The sequence below is a fragment of the Bubalus bubalis genome, chromosome 14, assembly GCF_019923935.1.
Source record: "Bubalus bubalis isolate 160015118507 breed Murrah chromosome 14, NDDB_SH_1, whole genome shotgun sequence".
Classification (NCBI taxonomy): domain Eukaryota; kingdom Metazoa; phylum Chordata; class Mammalia; order Artiodactyla; family Bovidae; genus Bubalus; species Bubalus bubalis.
In genome coordinates, this window is record NC_059170.1 from 35,474,204 (window position 1) to 35,485,503 (window position 11,300).

Consider the following 11,300-nt stretch of genomic DNA (forward strand, 5'->3'; position numbering starts at 1 on the left):
AGAAGACATACAGATGGCTAACAAACACATGAAAAGATGCTCAACATCACTCATTATCAGAGAAATGCAAATCAAAACCACTATGAGGTACCATTTCACACCAGTCAGAATGGCTGCGATCCAAAAGTCTACAAGCAATAAATGCTGGAGAGGGTGTGGAGAAAAGGGAACCCTCTTACACTGTTGGTGGGAATGCAAACTAGTACAGCCACTATGGAGAACAGTGTGGAGATTCCTTAAAAAACTGGAAATAGACCTGCCTTATGATCCAGCAATCCCACTGCTGGGCATACACACTGAGGAAACCAGAAGGGAAAGAGACACGTGTACCCCAATGTTCATCGCAGCACTGTTTATAATAGCCAGGACATGGAAGCAACCTAGATGTCCATCAGCAGATGAATGGATAAGAAAGCTGTGGTACATATACACAATGGAGTATTATTCAGCCATTAAAAGAATACATTTGAATCAGTTCTAATGAGGTGGATGAAACTGGAGCCTATTATACAGAGTGAAGTAAGCCAGAAAGAAAAACACCAATACAGTATACTAACGCATATATATGGAATTTAGAAAGATGGTAACAATAACCCTGTGTACGGGACAGCAAAAGAGACACTGATGTATAGAACAGTCTTATGGACTCTGTGGGAGAGGGAGAGGGTGGGAAGATTTGGGAGAATGGCATTGAAACATGTAAAATATCATGTATGAAATGAGTTGCCAGTCCAGGTTCGATGCACGATACTGGATGCTTGGGGCTGGTGCACTGGGACGACCCAGAGGGATGGAATGGGGAGGGAGGAGGGAGGAGGGTTCAGGATGGGGAACACATGTATACCTGTGGTGGATTCATTTTGATATTTGGCAAAACTAATACAGTTATGTAAAGTTTAAAAATAAAATAAAATTAAAAAAAAAATACACATTCAGTTCAGTTCAGTTCAGTCACTCAGTCACGTCCAACTCTTTGTGACCCCATGAACTGCAGCACGCCAGGTCTCCCTGTCCATCACTAACTCCCAGAGTCTACCCAAACCCATGTCCATTGAGTCAGTGATGCCATCCAACCACCTCATCCTCTGTCGTCCCCTTCTCCTCCTGCCCTCAATCTTTCCCAGCATCAGGGTCTTTACCATGTGTAAAATAGATAGCTAATGGGACATGGCGGTATTATGCAGGGAGCTCAGCCTTGTGCTCTGTGACAACCTAGAGAGATAGAATGGAATGGGAGGTGGGAGGGAAGTTCAAGAGGGAGGAGACATGTGTATACCTATGACTGATTCATATTTATGTATAGCAGAAACCAACAGAACATTGTAAATCTATTACAATTGAAAATGAATTTTTTAAAAAGCCCTCTGAAGACCGAGAGAGTCATGCCAAGGACTTGCCATGAGATTCTGCCTGCAATATCTAAAGATTTAGGGGTATATCTCTTTTCTCAGGGTCTAAAATATCTTGAGGTTCCTGCACCTGCCAGGAAGTAGCCTTCCTTACTCTCTTGGATAGGCTGCTGGGAATCCAAGAGTTTCTAAATTCTGGAGGGTTCAAGTAGAGAGGAAAGATAAATGCTTCAGTCTGCTTACAAAGATACAATTTACAAAATTGTTGTGAGTTAGAATTAGCTTAGGATGGAAACTTTCCTTTGTTTCAGAAAAAAAATAAAAATTAGTAATATTTCAGACAAAAAAAGTCATTAAAATTGTATTTAGTTCATTTAGTCTCATGTAATTAATTTCTGTTCTACTCAAGTCCAGTTTTCCCATTAGTTTTATTGACCTTGCCTGATGATTGAGGATGACAGTGTCAGTGATAATTTCAAGAAATTTGCAAAGGTTTTTGTTAATACTCATCTGATTTGCCTGGTGAAGAGGTGCCTTACTCACTGGAGATTGTAGAAGATATTTTCTAACTGGAAAACACATTTTCTAACAGTTTATCATTGTGAAATCATCAGCCTTGCAGAAAGAGAAGGTTTTAACCCATCAAATGAAAACTGGGATTTGTCAGAGAGCTGGGGAGAACCCACCAACCATCTTGAGTTTCCCACTCACGGTTGTCACTTACCCACCTTAATTTCTCTGATTTAGGAACAGACTGATCATGTTACAAGGACATCATGATGGCAAAAGCCTGATGATAAGGGGTCAATCTTGCAGAGGCAGAATGGACTTTATCTATATGTGCCATAATCTTACAGATTCTGTTGATACCTCTGCATGAAAGTCAACTAGGGTATTCTCCTAACATTTGAGTTCAGTTCCTTTGACATAAGCCTCAATTTTAATGACAAGATAACATTTTATGTCAGGACATATGACTTCCAGGAATTCACATAATTTCAAGAGATTCACTGTCCATGGAATTCTCCAGGCAAGAATACTGGAGTGGGTTGCCATTCCCTTCTCCAGGAGATCTTCCCAAACCAGGGATTGAACCTGGCTCTCCTGCATTTCAGGCAGACTCTTTAACATCTGAGCCACCAGGGAAGCCCACATAATATATACTGATACCTATATAACATGTATGGAAATGATTTAATCTACCTTTTATTTTACAGTGCTTCCCATATAATTCAACATCCTGAATAAGCCTAATTAGTTTACTATCTCTCTTTGAGATGCTTCAGGACAAAAATCTTAATTTTCTTTTTATTTATTTATCTTTGGTTGTGCTGAGTCTTCGTTGCTGCATGCAGGGTTTTCTCTAGTTGCCACAGTGGGGACTACTTTTCATTGCAGTGCCTGGGCTTCTCATTGCAATGGCTTCTCTTGTTGCAGATCATGGGTTCCACGTGTGCAGGCTTCAGTAGTTGTGACTCATGAGCTCTAGAGTGCTGGCTCAGTAGTTGCGGAGCAAGGGTTTAGTTGTTATACTTCATATAGGATCTTCTCAGACCAGGATCAAACCTATCTATGTCCCCTACTGGCAGGTGGATTCTTAACCACTAGACCACCAGGGAAGGCCCATTTTGTTTTTATTTCTGTATTTTTAAATTTTTATTCATTTATCCTGGCTTCACCACACAGCATGTGGGATCTCAGTTCCTTGACCAGGAATTGAACCTGTACCCCTGCATTGGAAACACAAAGTCTTAACCACTGGACCACCAGGGAAGTCCCCAAAATCACTTTCTTTGTCTTAACAAAATGCATTTCCATTTTTCATACCCTCTTTTACTGAAAACACACATCTTCTTTTCATTGTATACTGAAATATTTCCCTATTTCAAATAGCTTTAATTACCTATATATTACCATTTTTAATTTTTTTAAAAACCAGGAACTTCCCTGACAGTCCAGTGATTAAGACTTGTGCTTCCACTGCAGGGGGCATGGGTTCAATCCCTGGTCCCAGAACTAAGATTTCACACCCCACAGGATGTGCAGGGAAAGAGTGGGTGGAGGGGGAAGGGGAGACCAAAAAAAAAAAAAAAAAAAAGCCTGAATCTCTAGCAAAAAACAAAAGCAACAATTGTGAACTGTTTGTCATATCAGCATTTCCTGGTTGGCAAACTTGTGAACATACTCAGCAATCTCTAAAAACATGCATTTACTCGTATCAAAATTTCTTCCCTCAATGTCATACAAGGCATGTTTCCAATAAACTCAAATATCTTTAATTTTTCTCTAATAAGGGGAGAAAAGTAGGTAAACTTAGACTTGCTTAGCAATTAATGTTTTAGTATTTTACCTTAATTGGAAGTGATCCAAATATTCAATGAATTCCCATCATTTAACTTAATCTAGAAAAAACTTTCAGAGAAGGAAATGACAACCCACTTTAGTACTCGTGCCTGGAAAACCCCAAGGACGGAGGAAACTGGTAGGCTGCAGTCCACTGGGTCGCGAAGAGTCAGACAGGACTGAGCGACTTCATTTTCACTTTTCACTTTCATGCATTAGAGAAGGAAATGGCAACCCACTCCAGTGTTCTTGCCTGGAGAATCCCAGGGACGAAGGAGCCTGGCCGGCTGCCGTCTATGGGGTCGCACAGAGTCGGACACAATGGACGCGACTTAGCAGCAGCAGCAGAAAAAAACTTTAAAGCTTCAAGGTACCAAAAGCCTGGAGAAACTATTTTTAGGTAGACATACTATAAAGCCTGACTGGCCTCTTGAGAAACCTATATGCAGGTCAGGAAGCAACAGTTAGAACTGGACATGGAACAACAGACTGGTTCCAAATAGGAAAAGGAGTACGTCAAGGCTGTATATTGTCACCCTGCTTATTTAACTTATATGCAGAGTACATCATGAGAAACACTGGGCTGGAAGAAGCACAAGCTGGAATCAAGATTGCCGGGAGAAATATCAATCACCTCAGATATGCAGATGACACCACCCTTATGGCAGAAAGTGAAGAGGAACTCAAAAGCCTCTTGATGTAAGTGAAAGAGAAGAGTGAAAAAGTTGGCTTAAAGCTCAACATTCAGAAAACGAAGATCATGGCATCTGGTCCCATCACTTCATGGGAAATACATGGGGAAACAATGGAAACAGTGTCAGACTTTATTTTTTGGGGCTCCAAAATCACTGAAGATGGTGACTGCAGCCAGGAAATTAAAAGACTCTTACTCCTTGGAAGGAAAGTTATGACCAACCTAGATAGCATATTCAAAAGCAGAGACATTACTTTGCCAACAAAGGTCCACCTAGTCAAGGCTATGGTTTTTCCAGTAGTCATGTATGGATGTGAGAGTTGGACTGTGAAGAAAGCTGAGTGCCGAAGAATTGATGCTTTTGAACTGTGGTGTTGGAGAAGACTCTTGAGAGTCCCTTGGACTGCAAGGAGATCCAACCAGTCCATTCTACAGGAGATCAGTCCTGGGTGTTCTTTGGAAGGACTGATCCTAAAGCTGAAACTCCAGTACTTTGGCCACCTCATGCGAAGAGTTGATGCATTGGAAAAGACTCTGATGCTGTGAGGGATTGGGGGCAGGAGGAGAAGGGATTGACAGAGGATGAGATGGCTGGATGGCATCACCGACTCGATGGACATGAGTTTGGGTGAACTCCTGGAGTTGGTGATGGACAGGGAGGCCTGACATGCTGCAATTCATGGGGTCGCAAAGAGTCGGACACGACTGAGTGACTGAACTGAACTGAACTGAACTACAAAGCCTACCACAGTGCAGTCCATGGGATTGTGAAGAGTTGGACATGACTAGGCGACTGAACAATGAACAACAACCACAAGACAATCATTCTTAAAGAGTTCAGCTAAAAACTTTTATCCCATTTATTTCTATTCATTACTGATGAAAATTTCATATTGAAAAGTTAATTTTCTTGTTGATAAATTTTGTAACAGAGGTAACATGAGCTTACTGATTTTTAGTAAACCGAGGTAAAATATGTGTTATATTTAATGTTGGTGACTCTAAAGACATGTCTCCCTTAGTCAAACCAACAACTTAAACTTGTTTTCATTCATTAAAGATTAATCCTAGATCACATGATCTTTTAAAATTTGGGCTTAGTTCTTTGTTATGTTTATAAATATTTGATTTGAGAATTCACTGGAGGGCTAGTGGTTAGGACATCATGCTTTCAATGTAGGGTTCATAAGATCCCACATGTCACTTGGAACAGCAAAAAAACAAAATTTTTTTTTTAATTTATAGGTGCTTTTTTCTTAAGCCAATTAGTAGAGCTCTTTAAAAAAACTAATTTTTATATTATCTAGAGGTATAAACATCATAGTTATAATGTGTACACATACATAATGCATCTAGCTAGACACAAACAGAGATCTCATAGTTTTCTTTCTTGAGTTTTAAATGACCTCTTTTTCCATTTTTTCTTTTTTTAAGTTTTAGGATCTACTAATTGAACTGTAGTCTGAGGCAATGTGGGCTGTGTTTACATTTCAGGGACATGATAAGAGTTAAAATTTCAAATATTGTCCTAGGACTGCTTTTGTACTATCAGGATTACAATTTTGAAAAGATGTTTTATTAAGCCAGCTTATTCTAACTGTGCACACAAAAAACAGATTTGGAATGTCAAAAGTGTCCCATTCTTGCCATTTTAGGGCTAGATAAGTACTGGCAAGTATTGGCTCTGTACCAATGGTACATGAAGCTAACTGGAGTTCCAGTGGGTAATCAGTCTGTCCAGGATCTGGTAGTCTTTAAAAGCACAATTTCCTCCTCCTCTTTTTTTTCCAATTTTATTTTACTATAAAGGACAAATATCTCCAATTTTAAGCCATATTTTTTTTAAAAAGTCAGCCAACTAGCTTCACTTCAAAGTTCCTTCTAGGCTTTTCCTGCCTAGCAATTCCCTCTAGGTTCTCTACCTAGTAACTTTCCCCTATGCGCCTTTCATTAGGAAATATAGTGGTATCCCTTTAAGACTCCAAGTCTTAAGATAACAAGCAGATCAAATAAAATTCATTGACCATCACTTAATGCAAGGAGATCCAGATATCAGGAAAAACTCAATGAAGCACCTGAAAGATGCTGTGAAGTTTGTAGGATTGGGGCCCAAAGTAGACTCCAGGTAACCTCAGGTGAATTTTTATGATATCCTATGGGTTATGCCAAGCAATGTCATTGGAAATAATCAATTAAAAAATCTATAATAGAACTATAAAAGAGTTTTATTTGGCCCAAATTGAGGACTATAGTGTGGGAGAGAGCCTCTCAGATTAATTTGAGGAACTGCTCTAGAGAAGCATGATTTTCAGCAGTATCATATCTTGTCAGAGCAAAAAAAATATCAAATAAGTCAAGGACACATTCCTTCAAGGTTTCAAAAATAAACAAATCATCAGAGCATATGCATAGTGAGTCAGTATGTCCTTGACAACTGGGAAGGGTGTTTTATAATTGAAGAAATACCAGCACTGCCATCCTAAGAAGGGATAATTTAATCTTTATTTTTAATATGGACATTCTTTACTTCTAGTCAACACACCCTTTTCTTTAATAGTAAAGCAGATGTACAAAATATGCTCAATCGACCACAAACAGACTGTTTCAGTTAGCAAAAACTTTAAGCTAAATCATTTACAAGCCAAAATGATTTCCCCATACTTCAATATGTGAAAATTTCTTCCATTATAGAGGAAGAAGAATGGAGGATGACCGGAGGATGGAGATCAGTGGACAGTGTCGTGTCCTGCAAAAATCTCCAGCTCTGGGGTCATTTGGATGTAGTGTGAATCCCCACTCTGGCATCTATTAGTGGAGCAGCCTAAGATTAGCCACAACATTTCTGAACCTCAGAAAATTTTTAAAAATAGAAGCTACCAGGATAAGTTGTTTTTAGATTTAAAATTATGATCTATGGGAAATATGTATGTATGTGTGTTTGTGTGCGTATATCTCCCTAGGAGCAATGGTTCATTATTGACAAATTCAATGGTCATGGCAACTTTATAGAACATAATTCCCATGAATAATAAGACTCAACTGTATATAATATGTTTCTACTACTAATTCTTAAGTTATCAATTTGAGACATCTGTGGACTTCCATGTATAATAGATGAGTATTAAGTTCTTTTACAAATCTCCCACCTCCCAAACGAGGTTTAGACATATTTTTCGGGGAAGGCAATGGCACCCCACTCCAGTACTCTTGCCTGGAAAATCCCAAGGACGGAGGAGACTGGAAGGCTGCAGTCCATGGGGTCGCTGACGGTCGGACACGACTGAGCGACTTCACTTTCACTTTTCACTTTCATGCATTGGAGAAGGAAATGGCAACCCACTCCAGTGTTCTTGCCTGGAGAATCCCAGGGACAGGGGTGCCTGTTGGGCTGCCATCTATGGGGTCGCACAGAGTCGGACACGACTGAAGCGACTTAGCAGCAGCAGCAACACATATATATGGAGTCTAGAAAAATGGTTCTGAAGAATATTTTTAATATTTTTAATTTAGTTCTTCTCTTGGCTACTTTTGTTACTTCAAAGTAACAAAGTAATATATTAATACCTTGATTACTTGCTTATTAACTGTATCTTTTGGCATTCTGTAATGTAACATGAGGCTTTTAGCACCTCTGAAAGTTCTCATGAACTGAGAACTTCCAGATGTATAAGCTAGGTTTTGAAGAGGCAGAGGAACCAGAGATCAAATAGCCAACATTTGTTGGATCGTGAAGAAAGCAAGACGGGGCTTCCCTGAAAGCTCAGTTGGTGAAGAATCTGCTTGCAATGCAGGAGACCCCGGTTCAACTCCTGGGACAGGAAGATCCACTGGAGAAGGAATAGGCTACCCACTCCAGTATTCTTGGGCTTCCCTTGTGGCTCAGCTGGTAAAGAATCCACCTGCAATGTGGGAGACCTGGGTTTGACCCTTGGATTGGGAAGATCCCCTGGAGAAGGGAACAGCTACTGTTGCCAAAATTCTGGCCTGGAGAATTCCACGGACTGTATGGTCCATGGGGTCACAAAGAGTCAGACACAACGGAGCGAATTTCACTTTCCAGAAAAACATCTACTTCTGCTTTATTGACTACACTAACATTTTTTGACTGTGTGAATCACAACAAACTGTTGAAAATTCTTAAAATGATAGGAGTACCAGATCACCTTACCTGTCTCCTGAGAAACCTGTATGTGGGTCATGAAGCAACAGTTAGAACTGGACATGAAACAACGGACTGGGTCAAAATTTTTGGGAAAGGAATACGTCAAGGCTGCGTATTTTCCCCCTGTTTATTAAACTTATATGCAGAGTACATCATGCGAAATGTCATGCTGGATAAATCATAAACTAGAATCAAGATTGCCAGGAGAAATACCAACAACCCCAGATATGAAGATGATACCACTCTAATAGCAGAAAGTGAAGAGGAGCTAAAGGGTTTCTTGAGGAAGATGAAAGAAGAGAGTGAAAAAGTTGGCTTGAAATTCAACATTCAAAAAATGAATATCATGGCATCCAGTCCTATCACTTCACAGCAAATAGAAGGGGAAAAGTGGAAACAGTGACAGATTTCATTTTCTTGGGGTCCAAAATCACTGTGGACAGTGACTGCAGCCATGAAATTAAAAGATGCTGGGTCCTTGGAAAGAAAGCTATGACAAACCTAGACAGCATATTAAAAAGCAGGGACATCACTTTGTCAACAAAGGTCCGTATAGTCAAAGCTATGGTTTTTCCAGTACTCATGTACTCGTATATGAACGTGAGAGTTAGACCATAAGGAAGACTGAGCACTGAAGAATTGATGCTTTTGAATTGTGATGTTGGAGAAGACTCTTGAGAGTCCCTTGAACTGCAAGGTGGTCTTAACGGAAATCTTAAGGGAACCAGTCAATCTTAAGGGAACTCAACTCTGTATATTCATTGGAGGGACTGATGCTGTAGCTGAAGCTGCAATACTTTGGCCACCTGATGCAAAGAGCTGACTCACTGGAAAAGACCCTGATGTTGGGAAAGATTGAAGGCAAGAGGGGAAGGAGGTGACAGGGGATGAGAATGTTAGAAAGCATCACTGACTCAATGCACATGAATTTGAGCAAACTCTGGAAGGTAATGGAGGACAGAGAACCCTTGTGTGCTACAGTCCATGAGGTTGCAAAGAGTCAGTCATGACTTAGTGACTGAACAACATTCTCTCTTTCTTCCACCCCAAAACTCTGCCACCTGTGCCTTTATCTTTGTATTGCTGAGGTTGACTGGAAGGTTTTTCCCCCAACCAGTTCTCATTCTCTGACACAAAATGGTGTCCTTCAAGTGAATGCAATTCTGTCACAGCAGTAGCAGCAGACCCCACAGGTATAAGAGCTCAGTCCCACAAGACTGTCCTCACTTCAGATGCCAGTTACAAGAATTGCATCCCAAGTTACCTGTATTCTGTCTGATCTGGTTACAAAGTCAGAGGTTCCCACAATCCCCTTCCCTCAATGCAAAATAATTTACTGGAAAGATTCATAGCACTCAGGAAAAATGCTGTACTTACTACTCCAGTTAATTAGAAAGGATACAAAGGAACAGGCAGATGAAGATACTGAGAGTGAGGTCCAGAAGGGTGGTAAGTTCAGGGGCCTCTATCTCTGTGGAATTGGGTGCAGGATCTCCTGGCATGTGGATGGGTTCACCAACTCAGAGCCTCTCCAAAAACCATCGCTGAAGGGGTTTTATAGGCATGATTGTGGCAGGTGGTGATAAAGTCAAACTGCAGTTCCTGGAGATTAGAGGATGGTGCTGAAAGTTTTTAATCAAAGCCTGGTCTTTCTGGCCACCAGCCCCAGCCTGAGGCTATCTAAGGCCCTGTCAAGAGTCACTAGTTACAACAAAAGACACTCCTGTCACCCTTATCACTCAGGAAATTCCAAAAGTTTTAGGAACTGTGTGTCAGGAACCGGATGAAGACCAAATATCTTTCTTACTATATCACACTGACAATGTTTACATCCTGTTTCATAACTATAATTCATCTTATCTGCTTTGTTTATGGATTAATTTTTGAAATTGAGAAAGTTGTATATCCTTTTTCACATCTATTTTCTTTCCTGAGTTTTCTAATTGACTTCACTTTTTCTTGCACTATTTTCCTTTACCAATCCCAAATCTTTTTCCAAACCTCTCCTAGCATCAAATATTCTTGACATCTTCTTTTGCCCTATAGACTTCCTCTCAGGGAAAGAGGTCTTCTTTGCTTTTCAGAATTGAATCTACTGTTCCCTGTATCCTAATTGTCCCTCTCTCTTGATTCACTACCTTGCTTTCTTGAACTCATTTTGAGAATGTTTCTAAGACAGGTTTTGTGAGAATTAAATTTTCTGAGTCCCAGCATTTCTGAAACATATTTGATTGATGGTCTGACTCGGTATAGAAAGTTCATTTGAGTTCTTTTATAGATAAGCTGGGTTTTCATACTAAAAGCTTTTGAGTTTGTATATTTCCACAGTGATATTTCTTAATGCTGTGCCTTGATATAGCTATTTCTTATTAATTTGATAGATATCCAGTAAACTCTTTAAACTGGAGACTTTTTTTCCTCACTCTGGACAATTTCTCACACTATTTCTGTGATAATTTATCCCACTGTGGTTTTGCTTTTCTTTTGTATTGACCTTGATGCTTTTGAACTGTGGTGTTGGAGAAGACTCTTGAGAGTCCCTTGAACAGCAAGATCCAACCAGTCCATTCTAAAGGAAATCAGCCCTGAATATTCATTGGAAGGACTGATGCTGAAGCTGAAACTCCAATACTTTGGCCACCTGATGTGAAGAACTGACTCATTTGAAAAGATCCTACTGCTGGGAAAGATTGAAGGTGGGAGGAGAAGGGGATGACAGAGGATGAGATAGTTGGATGGCATCACTGACTCA